Source organism: Anolis sagrei, chromosome 1 (assembly GCF_037176765.1).
Source record: "Anolis sagrei isolate rAnoSag1 chromosome 1, rAnoSag1.mat, whole genome shotgun sequence".
NCBI classification, from domain to species: Eukaryota; Metazoa; Chordata; class Lepidosauria; order Squamata; family Dactyloidae; genus Anolis; species Anolis sagrei.
The window spans coordinates 313,894,719-313,914,933 of record NC_090021.1 but is presented as its reverse complement, the minus strand read 5'-3'; the positions used below and the strand labels follow the sequence as shown (position 1 = coordinate 313,914,933).

The 20,215-nt window shown below is 41.1% G+C and overlaps 1 protein-coding gene across 6 annotated transcripts in view; it reads left to right on the top strand.

Annotated features, from left to right (window-relative positions):
* Positions 1 to 14,656: 14,656 nt before the first annotated feature.
* PTPN21 (protein tyrosine phosphatase non-receptor type 21) overlaps positions 14,657 to 20,215 on the top strand; it is a 66,824-nt gene continuing 61,265 nt past the window's right edge. For 3 of the 6 annotated variants that reach the window (XM_060757084.2, XM_060757063.2, XM_060757055.2), the window contains exon 1: positions 14,659 to 15,214. The gene's annotated coding sequence lies outside the window, so the exon portion shown is untranslated. Of the gene's footprint in view, positions 15,215 to 20,215 lie in introns of all 6 variants that reach the window. The other 3 variants (XM_060757073.2, XM_060757038.2, XM_060757047.2) reach the window with 2 other exon arrangements.

Genomic DNA, 20,215 nt, shown 5'->3' with positions numbered 1-20,215 from the left:
CCCTCATGAAGACGGAAAGCTGGAATATTAAATTGCCTCTGTGTCTGTCTATATATGTTGTATGTCTAATGGCACTGAATGTTTGCCATGTATATGTGCATTGTAATTCTCCATGAGTCCCCTGTAGGGTGAAAAGGGCAGAATATAAATACAATAAATAAATAAATAAATAAATGTCATTAAATATTACAAATCACAAAGTTTATTCCTGAGGATTTGTCTTCTTGAACTGTGTGTGATGCGGTTAGGAAAAACATAGCATTTATTGGCTTTTGTCTTATAAAGTAAAGTAATGTTTATCCTGACATTATGACTAGTCATATCCGAGTCTTGGGGGGTGGGGGGGTGGGGGTAGTGCCCATCTCAATTTATAAGTTGAAGAACCGGTGTTGTCCTTAGACACCTCCAAGGTTATGTGGCCAACATGACTGCATGGAGCGCCGTTTAACTTCCCGCCAAGGCAGTACCAATTGATCTACTCACATTTGCATGTTTTCGAACTGCTAGGTTGGCAGAAGCTGGGCCTAACAGCAGAATCTCACCCTGTTATACGGATTTGAACCGCCAACCTTCCCATCAGCAAGTTCAGCAGCTCAGTGGTTTAACCCGCTGCGCCACCAGGGGGCCCCTATATCTATCTATCTCTCTATCTATATACACTTAAAACTTACATTACAAGTAACAATAGACAATAGATAGCTTGTAATTTGAGTATCCATAATGTATCCATAAAGTATTTAGGTATTACATGTGATATCAAACTGTATCAATAAAACAAATAACTGCCTGAGCATGCACAACGTTTTTTCAAACTCTTCATTGCCTCTGTAGAATTATTAATTCACAAAGTACTATGTGTGCACATACACACAGATTAATTTGTTCAGATAATAGTATTTAATATTTTTATTTTGCATTTTTGTATTTTTTTTTAATTACAGAGTCTGTGACAGAGGGCAACTGGATTTCTTTACACTATTATAAGCTACACTATTATAATCTCAATTATTCTTGCTTCAGGTCACAGACATTTAAAAACTTGCCCATTGGCGCTTCTATGCTATCTGTAAGCTAGTTTTAAAGAAATGATTAAAATATTCCTAGTAGGTATAAAAATAAGGCTGAAGTATTTAGAAAGAGCCTTAACTTTAATCAGAAAGGCTTAAGATAAATTATCATATAATGAGAAAGAACTGATCAGCTGCTATTTTTTGTATTTCTGCAGTGTGTACTTGGCCAAAGCAGCAGCTGTCCCATTGCTGACATTCTCTCTGTTATGTGTTCCAGCTTCCTAAGGTAATGGCTATTTATTTACTTTGCTTATATACCGCTGTTCTCAGCCCGGGGGCGACTCACAGCGGTGTACAACATAGAAGAACAAGGTTCAAAATTCAAGACACAATCTAAAATATCAAACATACAGATTTCTCTCCTCCCCAGTATAAGGCAGTGTCTCCAAGCTCCTTTTGCATTTACATGGGTCCTTTTTGTAAAACATTTCTGGTTACTCCATTTCATTGTATTTTCTGTATTTCTCATTTCCTCATCGTGACTCAACCTTCCATTTTTCTTTTAGAATAATACTACATAATTTTGCAAAGTGTACAGCAGTTTTCACAAGGCTACATCCAGAATTGTAAAGGCAGAAATGCAATTGTTTTATTTTACTGCATTTCCACCCTGTTGTACTACACTGAATTGGTTTCAAGTAGGATTTCCTATCTCTTCTCAATGTACAAAAATAAAAATAAAAATAAAAAACAACCTTCAAAGATTAAGGAAACCAATACATTTTGAAAATATAAACCACGAACTTCTGGATCCAACTCACTTCATTTCCAAAACCATCCTACGAGGTGGATCCCCATCATTCAGTTTAAATAGTAGTGGTGCTTTTTTTCATGTCAGGAGCAACTTGAGAAACTGCAAGTTGCTTCTGGGTGTGAGAGAATTGGCTATCTGCAAGGACATTTCCCAGAGGATACCCAGATGTTTTGATGTTTTTACCATCCTTGTGGGAGGCTTCTCTCATGTCCCCACACGGGGAGCTGGAGCTGACAGAGGGAACTCATCCACGCTGTCCCCGGATTCGAATCTGTGACCTGTCGGTCTTCAGTCCTGCTGGCACAAGGGGTTAACCCATGGTGCCACCGGGGGCTCCAGTAGTAGTGCTGAGACTAAGGAATGGGGTATTTTTTTGTGTGTGTCAGGAATAACTTGGGAAACTGCAAGTCACTTCTGCTGTGAGAGATTTAATGTTACATGAAGATATGTTTAGTATTACTCTAGGTAGCCCATTTGGAGTAGAAAACCAAAGGGTCATTGGGATCAAGTTAGGCAGGAATCTTCAAACTTTTTAAACAGAGGGCCAGGTCGCTGTCTCTCAAACTGTTGGAGGGCCGGATTATAATTTGAAAAAATCATGAATGAATTCCTATGCACACTGCGCATATCTTATTTGTAGTGCAAAAAACACTTTAAAACAATAATTAAAATGAAGAACAATGTTAACAAATATAAACTTATCACTATTTCAATAGGAAGCGTGGGCCTGCTTTTGGCTGATGACATAGGATTGTTGTTGTTGGTGTTGTTTGATTTCAAGTAGTTTCAGACTTAGGTTGACCCTGAGTGAGGGATGGGTAAATGACCTTGGAGGGCCATATCCGGGCCCTTGTTGTTTGATTTCAAGTAGTTTCAGACTTAGGTTGACCCTGAGTGAGGGATGGGTAAATGACCTTGGAGGGCCATATCCGGGCCCCAGGCCTTAGTTTGAGGACCCCTGGAATAAGGGGTTTAGAGGAGCATTTCCTTGCTGCATTGTATTCAGAATAAATGCTAATACACCTCTCTCATTTTACAAACTGTTGGGTCCATGCTTTCTTGCCTTTGCAGTTTCACTCCAGTGATGCTGAGTTGACTCTACTGGGAGGGAGAAAGTTGAGGGCTTCCATGGACTCAAGTGGAAAAAAGCAAAGTGGTGTGAAATCTCAACTCCAGAGACTGAAGAGGGAGCTGATCTCCATTCCAACCAACTCTGAGCAAACAGTCTGGATAAAATTTCACACAGTTTACCCAGCAAGAGCATACAATCAATTCCCCATACTTTTCTGTTTTTTTCTGTGGCAACTCTGGATTATGCATGTTGCAGAAGTTCAGAATAAGATCTGGGGGATTGACATTAGTATTGAAATCTGAAATATATATTATAAATCTGCCTAACTTGCATCTTTACATATATTGTATCTATTCCTTTCTTTATGAATTGTATACATTCTCTTACAAAATGTAGCAAGCCCAGAGACCATTACCTATTGTAACCCCACTAAAGCATTTTCTGGGCAGGAAAGGTTGGGCAAATCCCTCTGGCTGTTCTCAGCCAGAGTGATCATCATGATGAGCCGCCGATGGCACAGTGGGTTAAAGCACTGTGCCGGCAGGACTTAAGACCGACAGGTCGCAGGTTCGAATCTGGGGAGAGGCAGATGAGCTCCCTCTATTAGCTCCAGCTCCTCATGCAGGGACATGAGAGAAGCCTCCCACAAGGATGATAAAACATCAAAAAAAATCATCCAGGCGTCCCCTGGGCAACGTCCTTGCAGACGGCCAATTCTCTCACAACAGGAGCGGTTGCTCCTGACACAACAAAAAACAAAAATCATCATGATCAATTGTGTGTGTGTGTGTGTGCGCATGCAAAGACAGACAACTTCCTGTGTCAGACCAGATAAGCCAGAAAATACTGGATTGTTGTAGTTTTTTTTGAGCTATATGGCCATGTTCTAGCAGCATTCTCTCCTGACATGACAAAAAGCAGCATTCTCTCCTGACATTTTGCCTACATCTATGGCAAGCATCCTCAGAGGTAGTGACCTCACTATCTCTGAGGATGCTTGCCATAGATGCAGGCAAAATGTCAAGAGAGAATGCCTCTAGAACATGGCCATATAGCCCCCAAAAAACCTACAACAACCATAGAATCATAGAATCAAAGAGTTGGAAGAGACCTCATGGGCCATCCAGTCCAACCCCCTGCCAAGAAGCAGTGATTCATGGCAGTGATTCCAGCCATGAAAGCCTTCGACAATACAAGCCAGCAAATATTTTTTTAGTTAAATGGTCCATTTGGGCTGAGAGACTGCTGACCATGGAAACAAAAACTCAGAGTACGTACATTTGTTTGGCCTTTTTATTTGAAACCCAACCCTTGATGGCCAAGATCATTACCTTTTGTCTCAGAAAGCCCGCACCTTTGTTAGATATGGAACTGGATTGTTGAGCTAATCAAAAAGCTTATTATCATTTCTTTGTCTTTGTCTTGACAAAGAACGCCTCCTCCCAGGGAACATCCCATCCGTTGATTGGTTTCCCCTGCCAGCAAATCCCAAGCCATCTTTTCCTGGCAAAAGGGAATCCCCACCTCAAGGCTGTGATATCAGCAGCGCACTCAGCCAATTGGTACAGTTCTAAATCGGCCCCACTCTCAGCCAGTCAGGGAAAGAAATGGGGATTTTGAATAGTTGTCATGCTGTATAAGAAGTCTTGCCTTTCTGTGTATGTTAGGCTTGTAAATTTGGAAGCATCTGCTTGTACTTGCATTCTTTTTGGCCAGATTGAACAAACCTCAACCTGGTGAGTGTTTCTCTGTCCTGGTCCATTTGGTTTACCTTGCACTCACCAAGCATGGATCCTCTTTATCTGTGGTCCTAGTTATCTATGACACAAAGACTACTTATCAAAGGGTAAACTATATATTTTGGCCAGAATGATGGGAAATAACTTAAAGGTGAAAAGTAAATATCTGCATTATGATGAATTTTCATCTTTACTTAAAAGTCCACATTTTAATATGTCTTAAGAGAACTGTCAGGAAATGTATCAGTAAGTAAATGTCCAGCCTAAGCACCTTGACATACATGTTAAAGTACTACTCCCGATTTGCATAATTTTTCATTTGCATAATGGAAATGAAGGATTATTGACATACAAGTAAAGGGCATGTACAGGTACTCCCTAAGTTATGAACAACATAGGTTCTGTAGGTTTGTTCTTAAGTTGAATTTGTATGTACGCTGGAACAAGTACATACCAGGTATAGAAAGACAGACACAGATACACATGCACGTGCACACACACAAAAAACAGATTTTGGGAAAAAAAGGGCTTGTTGTGGAGACAAGAATGTATTTATTTATTTATTTACTATATTTTTATCTTGCTCTATCTCAACCTCAAAGGGGACTCAGAGCGACTTCCAAATTGGCAATCATTCAATTGGTGATAAAGCTTCAGTAGACTGGAGACCCCCTTTCCCTGTGATAACTTTTTCAATATTTATCAGGTCTCAGGTTCTGGGCAGGTTCTGCCTTAGGGTAGGGCAACCCTTAGTGACAATCCCGTTTACATGCATCTCACAGAAGTCTCAAACAATTCAAATATCTAGATGTAGATTTATGCCACAACATTTTATTGCATTTCCTCCTATATCTCATTCATACAATTACTCTTAAATGCCCAAATTGGCAAAGCTTGTGACATTTATTTAAGTATCTTAACAAACAAGGCTTTCAGTAACTACCCTTTTTTGTTACTATAAAAGAATGAAACTGAAGAAGATAGGTTAAAGGGGACTCAAGAGGGAAAACTGGGATTGAGTAATCCTTGTACTTATTGTATTAAAACATCCTGGTGGTTATTATTAATTGCTATTATTCAAGATTACAATTATGCCAGTGTTCTGTTGCTTTAAATTCAGCATTTTTATTATGTTTTTGATTTTATAGGCTCCCCAAATGGACCATTCCAGACATGCTTCCTCAAATATTGGGCAAATAAACAAAGGAACAAGGAGAACGAAAACTAGAAACGCAGACAGCAGTATCACCTCAACCTCCCACCCCTCAAAAGCACAAAGAGGACAAAGGTCACAATCGTAAGCAAACTGAGAGAGAATTAATTCCACTGAACTGAGGTAGACTTGGTCCTAAGTAAACACACGTAGGTGAATCTTACCTATTTGACAGTTTTGCCCAGCAATTCTTCACTGCATTCTTGGGAAGACTGTGTCATTTATGCTGATCCCTTCAATCTCAGTATTTGCTGTTTGGACTAGTGAAGAATGAACAACATAGAGACGAGCTCAACTTCTTTTTATCTTGAAAATATCAGGAGTTCATTCTGAAATGGTATGCTCAGCTGGTCATAAAACTGCCAAGGAGAACCCTTAGCTTATCTATTACTTGTCTTGTTATTATTATTTTATTTATTATTTATTTATTTGGAACACAACAAGATGAGTCCACAGCAGACAAGATCACTCTGCTGGCTGTTGAATTGGATCACACATTGGACACTTCCCAAGTGTCTAGGACTGTGTGATGTATCAGCGAATAATGAATGCAGATCCCAGTAAGGTGGCCTTCTGCAGCGGGCAGATGGTAATTTTGTCAGTGCCGATTGTGTTTAAGTCAAGGCCAATGTCTTGAGGCACTACACCCAGTGTGCTGATCACCACTGGGACCATCTTGACTGGCTTGTGCCAGAGTCTTTGCAGTTCGATCTTTAAATCCTCATATCATGTCAGCTTTTCCAGTTGTTTCTCTTCAATTCTGCTGTCACCTGGGATTGCAACATCGACAATCCATACTTTGTTTTTTAACATGATTGTGAGGTCAGGAGTACTGTGCTCCAGAACTCTGTCTGTCTGAATTTGGAAGTCCCAGAGGAGTTTGGCATATTCATTTTCTGTAACTGTTTTCTGTCAGTCTTCAGTCCTGCCAGCACAGGGGTTTAACCCATTGCACCACCGGGGGCTCCACTTCATAGAGTGCTGGGCAGTGATTGAGTATCATGTATGTCACAGTACGCTATGGTGAGATAGATGGTATTTATATTTAAATTATAGCTATTATTTCTTTATGCGCCTCTCTACCTGTAGAGTTGTCTTCTAGATATTTCATGCAGACACATTCCCCTTTGGTCACTTTTGCTGGCAATGTGCATTTGGGAACATAAGAATTGCATTTTGGCCTGAATCTGATTACCTAAACAATACATACAGAATCATTTTGTTATACTGCCTTTTACAATACACTCACTGGTTTCAATTGAACATTGGCTACAAATCCAAAGGATGAATAAATGGAATGAATAAATATATTAGACTATGATTTTAATGTGAGTTTTCACCTGCTAATTTAATGGTAATGTAGTGTGTAATCTTGTACAACCTGTTGTGTTTCAGCATATGAAGCAGTTCTGAAAGTTGCCTGGCTAGTTTCTTGATTAAAAACTAGTTGTGTGATGTGTTGACATTCCATCCTCACCTGGAGGAGGGCTCTTGTGAAGCCAAAGTGTCATAGTTTCTCATTCAAGACCACCAGTATCTCTAAAAATTTAATATATTGTTCCTAGGGGAAAAAAACTGTTGCATACCCCAGCTATGGTGAGGTTTACAGCTAAGCTCATGAGGAACAGAGAAGCCTGAAGTGAGTAGCAGATGACCTAGGAAATTTACATCTCTTGCTCAATGGTAGAGTAACTGAGAAGGTGCCCAGATTCAATGCTCTCAGCATCTTTTGATAGGATTCAGGGCTCCCATTTATTAACTCCTGATCTTAGGTTGAAATGGAGAAATCTCATAGTAAAAACAGTGCCTTGAAGTGTGTGTGTATCTTCTTTGATACTTGATTTTTTTTAAAAAACAACAACAACATTGAATTACTCACAGTAACTGTGGTAGATATTCAAGATGTCACTTCATCTCAGGTTTTATCACTAGAACCTCACAATCTGGAATGCTACTACCCTGGCAACCTCGGTAGGCCTAGTGGACAATAGTTGGTGGCTGCTCCATGACTCTGGAACTCCCTGCCCAGGAAAGCCAGAATGGTCCCCTCCCGGCTGTCCTTCTGGTGGCAGACTAAATCCTTTTTATTCAGACAGGCTTTTAAAAATTAAGGTGTTTAAGATCTAGTCAGGGGTTGCTGTAGTTTTTAACTGTCTTGATGAATTCAAACTGTGATTTTTTTTAGTGCTGGTTGTGTTTAATTCTATTTTAATTATTGCATATTTATATATTTTTAATTTTATACTAATGTTTTTATGTCAAGCTGTTTCGAGTCCCCTTTGGGGAGATAATGTGACCATCATCATCATCATCATCATCATCATTATTATTATTATTATCCTGCTTTATCTTCCCAAAGGCCACCTTACTTGGATCTGCATGCATCATTTGAAAATATATCACACAGCCCTAAATGCTTTTGAAGTGTTCGACTTGTGATTTTGTGATACGAAATTCAGCATATACGTCTCGTTTGCTGTGGCATATTTGTTTTTGTGTCAGTATAATAATAATAGAAATAATCCTACCTGAAGGCTTTGATACTTGCTGCTGGTCACAGCCAACAACATTAAAATAGATGGACTAATGGTGAAAGTAGCTTCTTGCATTCCTATTGTTCCTGCTAATCAAAAAGTCGCATCACCTTCACTACAATGCTGTTAAATCTCTTAACACTAAAACTGCTTGTAAGAAGTGAAAGCTAGTGCCTTTTTGTAACATATTTATACTACAATTATTCCACTTGAATTACTATCGTTGTGTCTGATTTTTTTTTCATGTCAGGAGTGACTTGAGGAACTGCAAGCGACTTCTGGTGTGAGAGAATTGGCTGTCTGCAAGGATGTTGCCCAGGGGAAACCCAGATATTTTACCATCCTGTGGCAGGCTTCTCTCATATCCCTGCTGGAAAAGCTGGAGCTGACAGATGGGAGCTCACCCCGCTCACTAGATTCAAATCACCAACCTTTCAATCAGCAGCCTTGCTGGCACAAGGGTTTAATCCATTGTACCACGGGGAGCTCCTGCTGCATCTGATGGGATTTGTAGTTTGGGAGGCACTAGAACTCTCTGGCTAAGAATTCTAAATACTTCTTGCTAACCTAATTCCAAATGATGCTAGTTTTTGGTTTGTTTGGAAAACTGTAAAAGAAAAGAAGTCTTCTTTTAAAACGAGAGAGAGAAAAATACAATTTGGGGGTCAGCTGAGTCCCCACTAAGGCTGCTTTTGTGGCTGTTAACCCCTCCAGTTCCTTGGATGAGGCTTTTTCTGGACAAAAAAGGGTGGTGGTTGCTGCTGCTACTACTATTTTTTTTATTACCCACCTACTTTAATTAAATCTAGAATTAAATACATTAATAAACTATATCCCCCAATTATTTAATATTATTTAAAAATTGGACATCCAACCACTTCATTCTTCATTTTGGGGGCATTTTTATTAGTATGGATAGCCTCAAGTGTCATAGGATAGAAACCTGTTCCTTTTGTAGTTGCCCACCACTGTTTTACATTTTGGAATAGTGGTTCTAATGTGATGCCATTTTAACTGAAATCTTTATATTTGAAAAGGGAGAAGCCCAAAATCTAACAAGCAAACCATCAAGAACAAATGTGAAAACATCATTTGAGAAGCATATTGCTGAAAAAATTGGGATAAGCAATTAAAAATCCTACAAATATAAGAACTAGGAAAACAGCCAGGGAGGCAGCTGAAATGCTACATGACAAAAGAATGAAAGGGTAGCTAAAAAAAGTTAAAGAGACTACAAAGAGCCTGAAGAAGTTGATTACTTTGGCATTCACTGTGGAAGAGGTTAGACAGGTATTAACACCTGAGAGAGTAGGGAATGAGTCGGGTGGAGCAATCCTGCACCGATACTCCAACTAAGCTGCAAGCGCTTAGTTGGTAAAATGTTATGCTCTGTTGGTGAAGGGAGTCAGGGGGAATAAATCTGTTGTGCGTGGGAGGGGGGGATGTGTGTTGTGAGTGTGATAGAGAGGGAATGGGAGAGAGTCAGAGAAAGTAGATGGACTATCTGTAGAAAGGAGGACTATGTACATACTCAAAATATACAGGATCGTGTAGTGATGCTAGTATTGGATTTCAACTCTTGAGGCTGCTTGGCCATGGAAAAACCTGGCCAAAGCACATTCTCTCAGCCTCAGAGGAAGGTAAGCACAAACTTTCCTTTCAAGAAATCCTGCAAAGAAAACCATGTGATAGGTTTTTCTTAGGGTTCTCATAATTTGGAAATTACTGGAAGCCACATAACAATAAATATGCAAAAAATAGGGAAGAAGAACGAATGCAGATCCATCCTGAAAAAAGCAAACCTGGACATGAGCTGCATGTGCACCCACCTCTCAAACTGCTAGGAATGGGTTGTTATTGGTTTGGTTTTGCTTTTAAATGCCCAAAAATTATTTCTGTGAAGTGCATTTCCAAGATCTCTGGGATGGCTAGTGTGGCCCATTAGTCTTCCGCAATGGCTGGTCCCTCTTCTACAAGCTCTGACCTAAGTGTCCAAGATAGATGTGCCTTTTGGCTGTATCAACATTGTGGAATTACAGCAGTTTAACACATTAACTGCTATAGCTCAAATTTATGGAATGCTGGGATTTGTAGGTTTGTGAGATGTTTAACCTTCTCTGTCAGAGATCATTAATGCCATATCAGATCCCAGGTTTCCACCAGGTGGAGCCTTGGCAGTCAAAGTGGTGTCAAATTGCTATAATTCTGCAGTGTGGCTGGTCTCAAAGTTCAACACTCAGCTATTATATTACGCCTGCTCACTGTCTGCTGGTATCTATTGAGGTTTGTTGGGTACAAAAAGAGAACAAGAATTCTTCTCAGTGTAAACTTCTGGCATATCATAAATTTTTCTTGGACTTTAGAGCACAATGTGTGGGATAGATTTATAGAAGACTAGATATTTATTGCAACCACAAGAGCTGGCCAAAGGCCATCCTTGGTGCTGCACATTTTCATAGGTGAAGTATCTCTCACAGAAACTCCCATAAATGCCAATGTACAAAAAAAAGCATTTTATTCAAAATCAGAAGTCGCTAGACAAAGGTAAAAGTTTCCCCTTGACATTAAGTCTAGTTGAGTCCGATTCTGAGGGGTGGTGCTAAGCCGAAGAGCCGTTGTTATTCATAGACACCTCCTAGGTCATGTGGCCAGCATGACTGCATAGAGTGCCATTATCTTCCTGCCTGAGTGGTACCTATTGATCTACTCACATTTGCATGTTTTCAAACTGCTAGTCTCTAGCCACTTCTATTTTGCCAGCTCCAGAAGGTCCCAGAATAGAAAACTGTCTGCTAGCTGCTAAGTTTGCCACCCTTGGTTTTACACCAATGCTCAGTTGCTACAAGTGTTGATTTTCACTTTAACTTAATAAACAACTGACATCAGTACTTTTAGAACTTTCATCACATTCAGATAAAAGTTTAGTCATGACTGTACTCACAATCTCCCTTTCTCTTTTCAAGTTATAGGAGTTTCAAAATAATTCCAGTGCTCAGCATAGAAAATTCTAAGTGGATTTATCATACATGATAGTAATTTTTGCTATTAGTTACATATTCTAATTTTGATATCCAGCAATAAGATACTGGAAGGAAGGGCTTTGATGTGTGAGTGGTTTCACTCCAAGCCCAGGTTGTCCCCCTCCTCAATATGACATTATTTCAAGTATTTAGACAAGTTATTAAGTCTCCTCTCAGTCTTCTTTTCTCCAGGTTAAACATACCCAGCTCCCTGAGCCACTCCTCGGCTTGGCTTTTGAACCTTGGTTGTAGTGAACAGAACTGGACACAGTGTTATTCCAGGTGAGGTATGAACAAAGCAGAATAGAACGAGACTATGACTTCCTTCGATCTCAACACTATACTCCTATTGATGCCACCTAGAATCACATTGGTTTTTTAAAGCTGCCACATCACATCTGCACAGCAAAAGCACTCTCTCCAATTTGTTGTTAATTTGTTCAGTCGCTTCCAACTCTTCATGACCTCATGGACCAGTCCACGCCAGAGCTCCCTGTCAGCCGTCACCACCCCCAGCTCCTTCAAGGTCAAGCCAGTCACTTCAAGGATACCATCCATCCATCTTGCCCTTGGTCAGCCCTTCTTCCTTTTTCCTTCAATTTTCCCCAGCATCATTGTCTTCTCTAAGCTTTCCTTTCTTCTCATGATGTGGCCAAAGTACTTCATCTTTGCCTCTACTATCCTTCCCTCCAATGAGCAGTTGGGCTTTATTTTCTGAAGTATGGACTGGTTGGATCTTCTTGTGGTCCAAGGTACTCTCAGAACTTTCCTCCAACACCACAGCTCAAAAGCATCTTTCTTCCTTCTCTCAGCCTTCCCTATGGTCCAGCTCCCACATCCGTAGGTTACTATGGGGAATGCCATTGCTTTTACTAGGCGGATCTTCGTTGCCAGTGTTTTGTCTCTTCACTATTTTATCAAGATTGGGTTAGGGGTGTAGCATCCAAATTTCATGTCAATTCATCCAGTGGTTTTTGAATTATGTTAATCCCACATTTTTATTTATATAGATCAGGGGTCCTCATACTTTTTAAACAGAGGGCCAGGTCACAGTCCCTCAAGCTATTGGAGGGCTAGATTATAATTTGAAGAAGAAGAAAAAACAAATGAATTCCTATGCACACTGCAATATCTTATTTGTAGTGCAAAAATACTTAAAACAATACAATAATTCAAATGAAGAACAATTTTAACAAATATAAACTTATTACTATTTCAATGGGAAGTGTGAGCCTGCTTTTGGCTGATGAGATAGGATTGTTGTTGTTGTGTGCTTTCAAGTTGTTTCAGACTTAGGTTGACCCTGAGTGAAAGCTGGGTAAAGGACCTTGGAGGGCTGCATCCGGCCCCTGGGCCTTAGTTTGGGGACCCCTGAAATAGATAGATATAGATATAAATTCCACAGGTTAGGCCCGTAGCCAGGATTTTGATTGGGGGGAGGGGCTGAGGATTTACCCTAGCAAACGTTTTGTGTTGTTATCCCAATACCCCCATGCATATGGGATATATTGAGCATGGTGATCAGATCATGATACGAATAAACGTAACAGTTTGGCCACCTCCATCCAGATGTTCCATTAGAGGCCAGTGGCAATAGGAAAAGAAAATTTGGATTTTGCGAAATGGATTCTCCCGGCTCGGCTTGGTTTTACTGGCACGTTAATCTATTAATTTATTGTTAAAATTTACTGATGATGTTGTACAATGTTTTAAAATGATTTTTATTGTGAATTGTAATTTTTATGGTATTTATGCTGTTAGCATCCTCTGATGCTCATGTGAGGCTACACTGAGTCCCCCTTGTGGGGAGAAGGGCGGGATATAAATACAAGGGGTATTTTTTAATTAATGTCCGTTTTGTTGTAGACACTAGTAGTTCGCATGCATACCACAATGAGCATGTGCGTCGTGTACTGGCATGCCTCGGGAACAACTGTGCTCAGTTTCTGCTCTGTAGCTAACCTGTACGGTTCTGTTCTGTGCTTTAAAAATGTTTAAGACTCTCAACTCACCCTCCGCATGTGAGGTTTGCTCAGTGATACGGTTTTTGTCAGCAAGGAACCTGCCTGCTGCAGAAATTCATCGACAGATTTGTGAAGTGTACGGTGATACTGTTATGAGTGAAAGCAAAGTGCGTAAGTGGGTACGACAATTCAAAGATGGCCATAACAACATCCTTGATGAGGACCGCTCTGGTTGCACTTCTTTGATTACAGCCGATTTGGTGGCTTCAGTTGAAGCGAGGATTTGTGAAGAGGCAGGCCCGTAGCCAGGATTTCAATTTGGGGGGGGGGGGGCTGAGTTTTTTTCAGGGTGGGTTTTGGGGGGGCTGAGTTTTGGGGGGGGGGCTGAGTCTGAGTGAAAGAGGGTCTAGCCTAGCAAACCTTTTGTATCATTACCCCAATACCCCCATGCATATGGGATATACGGAGTATGGTGATCAGATCACGATATGAATAAACATAACAGTTTAAATAATGCACCAGTAAGGCCTTTTTGCAAACCACCATGAGAATTTTGGGGAGGGGGGGCTGAAGCCCCTTAAGCCCCCCCCCCCCCCCGGCTACATGCCTGTGAAGCGGGTATTTTAAAATTGGTTCAGAGGTATGATAAGTGTTTGAACAAACTTGGCAACTATGTTGAAAAATAGAGCGACGTATGTACTTTCTGAAAATAAATTGACTTTTTTGAAATAAACTTTCGTTGTGTACTTATGTTCCAACGGACCTTACTTAAAAAATACCCCTCGTATATGAAATATATATGAAATAAACAGTTTAAATAAAGTACCAGCAGGCCCGTAGCATATGGGATATATTGAGTAGGGTGATCAGATCATGATATGAATAAACATAACAGTTTAAATAATGCACCAGTAAGGCCTTTTCGCGAACCACCATGAGAATTTGAATTTGGGGGGGGGGGGCTGAAGCCCATCAAACCCCCCCCCCCCCCCCCCCCAGCTACATATGCTTGCCACAGGTGGAAAGGGGTCGCGAATGGAAAAAGTTTCTTCAAGTCACTCCTTGAGACCTGGCAAAGTTCAGAGAAGCCTTGAAGGCGTGCCACCGACCTAGAGAAGTAGCCACCGACCGAGGCAACAATTGTATTTAGAGAATAACCCTCCCTTCCCTTTCCCTTTCCTTCCCTTTGCTGCCATGCTTGCCTGCTGGCCTGGCTCTGGCTCTGGCTCTGTGCGCAGCTGTCCCATTGCTGACATTCCCGCTGCCAGGCATTCCAGACCTCTGAGGTCATGGCGCTGCAAACAGAGAGGGCAGTCCTTGGCTTCCCTCGCCCCGTATCCTTCCGCATGGCTGGAGCCCAAGGGAACGCCTCTCAAGGGGGAGAGACAGAGAGAGAGAAAGAGAGAGAGAGAAAGAGGAGAAGGAAGAAAGAAAGAAGGAGAAGAAACCCTGCGACGAGCTGGAGAGGCGGTCCGAGCGTGCCTGGTTGCGCCTTGAGCCGCTCGCCTTTTTCTGTCACAACAAAGCGTCGCCTCCTCCTCCTCCTCCTTCCCTCCTCTGACTCTGACTCTTTCCCCAGAGGAATCATCTCCGTCCACACGTTCGGTTTTTCCTCCTGTTGTTGTTGTTGTTGCCGCAGGAAGAGAGGAATGTTTGCCTGTTGAGAAGAAGGAGAAGCCAAGGCAGGAGTCCAGGGGGGGAGACTAAACCAGGGGACTTCCGAAGGGCTCCTTTCTGGCCCCCCACCCGCCTTCCCCGCCCCCTGAGAGCCATGACATGGCTTGACCTGGAGAGCGCCCCAAGCTGCGCCGAAGGAGACCCTGGGATTGCCTGGGAGGACTGCAACAGGTAAACACAAAGCGAAACTGACGTGGCCTGTGCTTGTCTTTGGGGGCTTCCACACTGTAGTTTGGAGCCACTTAACTGCCCTGGCTCAAGGCTACTGAAACCTGGGAGTTTGGTGGAGCTCCAGCACTCTTGGGCAGGCAAGGATCAAGACCTTGTAAAGGTACAGCTCCCGTTCTGCCATAACATTGATCGCTGGCAGTTAAAGTGGGGCCAAACTGCATGAAGTCTGTAGTGTAAACACACCCTTTGTGTGGTCATTTCTGAAACGGGAGGGAATTGTTTTTAATTTTCCTTTCAATAAATACGTGTTATGTATTCCCAGATCTTATTTCCCCACTAGTTCTGAAATATAGGAGCCGTGTCTACCAGAAAAGGGGCTGATCAGGGATCTCTCTCTAGTCCAATGGTTCTCAACCTGGGGTCCCCAGATGTTTTTGACCTTGCAACTCCCAGAAATCCTAACAGCTGGTCAACTGGCTGGGATTTCTGGGAGTTGTAGGCAAAAAACATCTGGGGATCCCAGGTTGAGAACCACTGCATCCCTACTAGCAGGTGGGCTTGTCTGGCTGGCATTGTTTTGAGAGTGCATAGGTAAAGGTAAAGGTTTTCCCCTGACATTAAGTCCAGTTGCGTCCAACTTTGAGAGTTGGTGCTCATCTCAATTTCTAAGCTGAAGAGCCAGCATTGTCCGTAGACACCTCCAAGGCCATGTGACCAGCATGACTGCATGGAGCATCGTTACAACAAAGCGTTGCCTCCTTTTCGTTCCCTCCTCTTTGCCCTCCTCCTTCGACTCTTTGCCCAGTGGAATTATATCTGTGTTCACATTCAGTGAGTAGATCAATACGGCTGGAGTGGTACCTATTGATCTACTCACATTTGCATGTTTTCAAACTGCTAGGTTGGCAGAATCTGAGGCTAACAGCGGGAGCTCATGCCACTACCCAGATTCAAACGTGCAACCTTTTGGTCAGCAAGTTCAGCAGCTCAGCGGTTTAACCCATAGTATGGAAATAACCACATGATTCATATCTTTAATAATAATAATAATAATAATAATACTAACTTACAATGCAGTCAGGGCCCTGCCACATGCACAATGGAGGACCTCCTTATAGCAACACCAGAGGCACTCCAAGTGGTCAGCTACTGGTCAAAAGACATTTAATATAATTGCCAAGTTTTTAAACTTTGTGTTTTTTTAAATGCATTACAGCTGTACCCTTGGTTAGCTCCTGATACAATAAATACATAATTGAAAAAAATATTTTTATATCCTGCCACCATCTCCCTGAAGGGACTCATAGCCCAAAAAACCTACAACAACGCAGCCTGACAGAATAATCAGATGCTAAAAAATGGGTGGGGAGGGGCTTGTGCAATAAAGTTGTAAGGGCAGGGCAGTTGGAAAAAGTGCAGGAGCCAGGTGGTAAATTAGGTCTGGAAGAGAAGTATCAGAATACTATATACAAGGGACGGTAGTAAAGTGCAGGGGCCAATTATTAAAGTATGGTTGAGGGGGCAGAATTATCTAATGAACCGTTTAGTCAAATGCATCTACGTTTTTAGGTCTTTGCAAAACATCCATGTTTTTAGGTCTTTGAGAAAAGTGGACAGGGTGGGTGCCAGACTAATCTCCCTTGGGAGAGAGTTCCAGGGCCAGGGGGCCACCACTGAGAAGGCCCTCTCCCTTGTCCCCACCAACCACGCTTGTGACAGAGGTGGAAGAGAGAGAAGGGCCTTCCCAGAAGGTCTTCAAGCCCACGCAGGTTTGTAGGGGAAGATACAATCGCAAAGATAGGCAGGTCCCGAACCATTTAGGGCTTTGTAGGTGATAACATCCCCTGACAAGTCCAGCCATGTCCAACTCTGAGGGTTGGTCCTCATCTCCATTTCTAAGCCAGAGAGCCAGCATAGACACCTCCAAGGTCATGTGGCTGGCATGACTGCATGGAGCTCTGTAACATATGGAGTTGCAAAGGGAATTGCAGTATGCTGTGTGATGTGGGATAAAAGATGATTTGTCCACATCTTCTCCCTATTCCAAGGTGCATCCCCACTGTCCAATGATAGCAGTTTGACACCATTTTAACTGCCATGGCTCAATACTATGGAATAATGCGAGTTATTTATTTATTTATGTATTTACAATACTTATATTCCACCCTTCTCACCCCGAAGGGGACTCAGGGTGGATCGCAGAACACACATGTGGCATTCAATGACAAGACAGACAACAGATGGAGATATATTTAGGCTTTTTCCTCATCATTTGGCTTCTTTTGGTTTATAAGATCTGTAGCCTTCTCTGTTCAAGAGCACTGGGGCCAAACTGCAAATCTCAGGATTCTGGAGCCTTGAGCCATGGCACTTAAGCTGGTATCAAACTGCATTAAATCGACAGTGTAGAATAGATGCGCCCCGTTCTTCCAAGTCAGCTCATTTCTGATTGCTAGACTTTGGTTGAACTGTATAGAACATTGTCCCTCTCCCGAACTAACTAATGATGACTTTAGCTCTTTAGAGAGAGATTAGTCTGTCTTTGTTTAGATCCTTTATCAAGATTTGAATAGGGTTTGAGATATTTTACAGGGGATATTTTACAGCATGCTCTATGCATATGTGTGCTAGTTGAATACTTGATATTAGTTATGATGCTAAAAGCTCTTGTAAATGGCATGTGATATTCAAAACATTACAGTTGAAGATCTCTTTGTAATTGGGACAATTAATATTTAAATAATGTTCAGGTAAGAATATTTTTTCCTTTTAAGGCCACTTTTCTTTCCAGAAAAGAATAAATAATAATAATAATACTTCATTTATATTCTGCCTTTCTTCCCAAGAGGACTCAAAGCATGAAGGAAAAGCATTAATATTTCCCCTGAGCCATTTAAAGGCCTTGATTGATAACACAAATGTTTATTTGTGCCTACCTTAAAAGAAGCAGATCAGTGAAGTCTAATTATGAACCCCAAAGAATGGAGAACAGCAATTGTTTCTATCCCTTATACTACAGCAATATATCGTTTTTCTGAGCAGTCTGAGAAGACAGTTAGTGGAAGCTACATTGGGACAATTGCATATTCCATTTATTAAAATGACTAGGGCTAAATCAGAACATAACATCTAAAAAGTTCTGGGTGTGCCAAATAGGTAATTATGTTTCCAACACGCAGTTGATTGGATTTGCTACTCTTGCCACTTCAGTACTATCCTCTTACCGGCTGCAAACTCCCTTAATCGCAGGGATAGACATTATTTTGAAAGAGGCGTGTGCGGCGGAGTGGGGGACCTGGATGGCAGCTGCTGGCAGAAAATAACAACTGCTAAACAAAACTGTGCTGTGTTTGCAAGAATTGTGCTTGGCCAGCATGAAAACTTGTTGAATAGGTTTGAAGCATTATTTCACCCCCGGACATTTTCTAATTGGCTTCTTACAAATGGATTTAAATATGACATAATATATATGCTGCATGTGTAGTTTTCAAAGAGAGTTGGTCCTATGTTCCAGACTCTCACTAAAGAACTCTGAGGGGAAAAAAACTAGAAAGTAAAAACATGTCAGGAAAGCAAATATATGCGTATGCATTAATCAAGTGTTTAATATTATGATGCCGAAACAGGGAATCTAAGGCCTGAATTCTCATTTAGTCCTAACTAGAATAGACCTACTGAATTCATTAGATTTAACCATGTGTTGACTCATCACTAAAGATTGGATTGAATAGGTTTCCTCTATTTGGACTAATGAACAAGATGTCAGCCCAATAATGAATCTGTTAATGGGCACAATCTAGCCAAAATTAAGTACTTTTAAGGCTGTTTTCAGGCTTGATATGTTTTTAATGATTGCTTTAATTTATATGCTTATTTTATTATATATGAATGTTTACATGGCATCAAATCGTTGCCTATATATGTGAGATGCCTTGAGTTGAGGAAGACAGGGTATAAATAGGGTAAATAAATAATAATAAATAATAGTATCTTGATTATTAAAGGTAGAACGTAAGTGTTTCTAAAATGTCACATATGAGGTTTGTTTGAGCCTGAAATCATGTACACTCCTACTAATGAGTAAACTGCCTGTGTTATGTACTTTGAGGCAGACATATAATGTTTTGTTTTGTAGTGAGGATGAGAATTTCTGGAAAAGAATGGCAAAAGTTCAAAAATGACATGTAAAAGGTTTTTCTCTCATTTCTAATACAGTATTTTTACTGGATCAAACTTTAATACTTTGGATTTCTTTCTATGTTTCTGCAAGAGGGCTTATGGCGTATTTCACCAAATGTAAAACAGTCAGGACTAGGGCATGAGTGTGCTAAAGCTGGTAACACTGTGAAATACTATCACTAATGATGGAGCCATTTTTTGATCAGCATGAAAGAGATTTATCAGTACGCAAAATTGTAGCTGTTGTTCTTTCCAGGGTGGAGTGTGTAAATTGGTATCTAAAACTCTCCGGTGCAGTCCTAACAGTTTCTAAAGATGAAGTGGATTGTATTTGCCCATGAATATTCCAAAAACATTCACTGGTTGAAACCCACCACTAATTTCTTCCTGAAGAGCGGTAAATGTTGCTGCTCTGGACTGAACTGAGCTATGGATGGAAGCATTAGCAGGGTCAGCGCTTTGTCAATAGAGACACCAATTCTAGTTGTTTTTTGTAATCCTGTTCTATATGTTTTCAGAGTAAAGTGTGACAGTATTGTGTAGTTTCAGGGGGTTAAGAAGGAGGACAGAATGTATTTGCATGAAAACATTTGTCAACTTCACTGCCTTTAGAATGACTATCTTTCCGGCCATGAGGTTTAGAACCGTGTGGAATTAATTTAAGGTAATTCACTGTCATTGATTTCCAGATACATTTTGTAAACCTGCTACTACATATAAGCAGATGCATGTTAAGAAACACATAGAATATTAGATTTGCATTTGTGCTTATCCAAAAAAACCTGCGATGCCATCAGGCACCGCTGGGATGGTTCAGAAGAT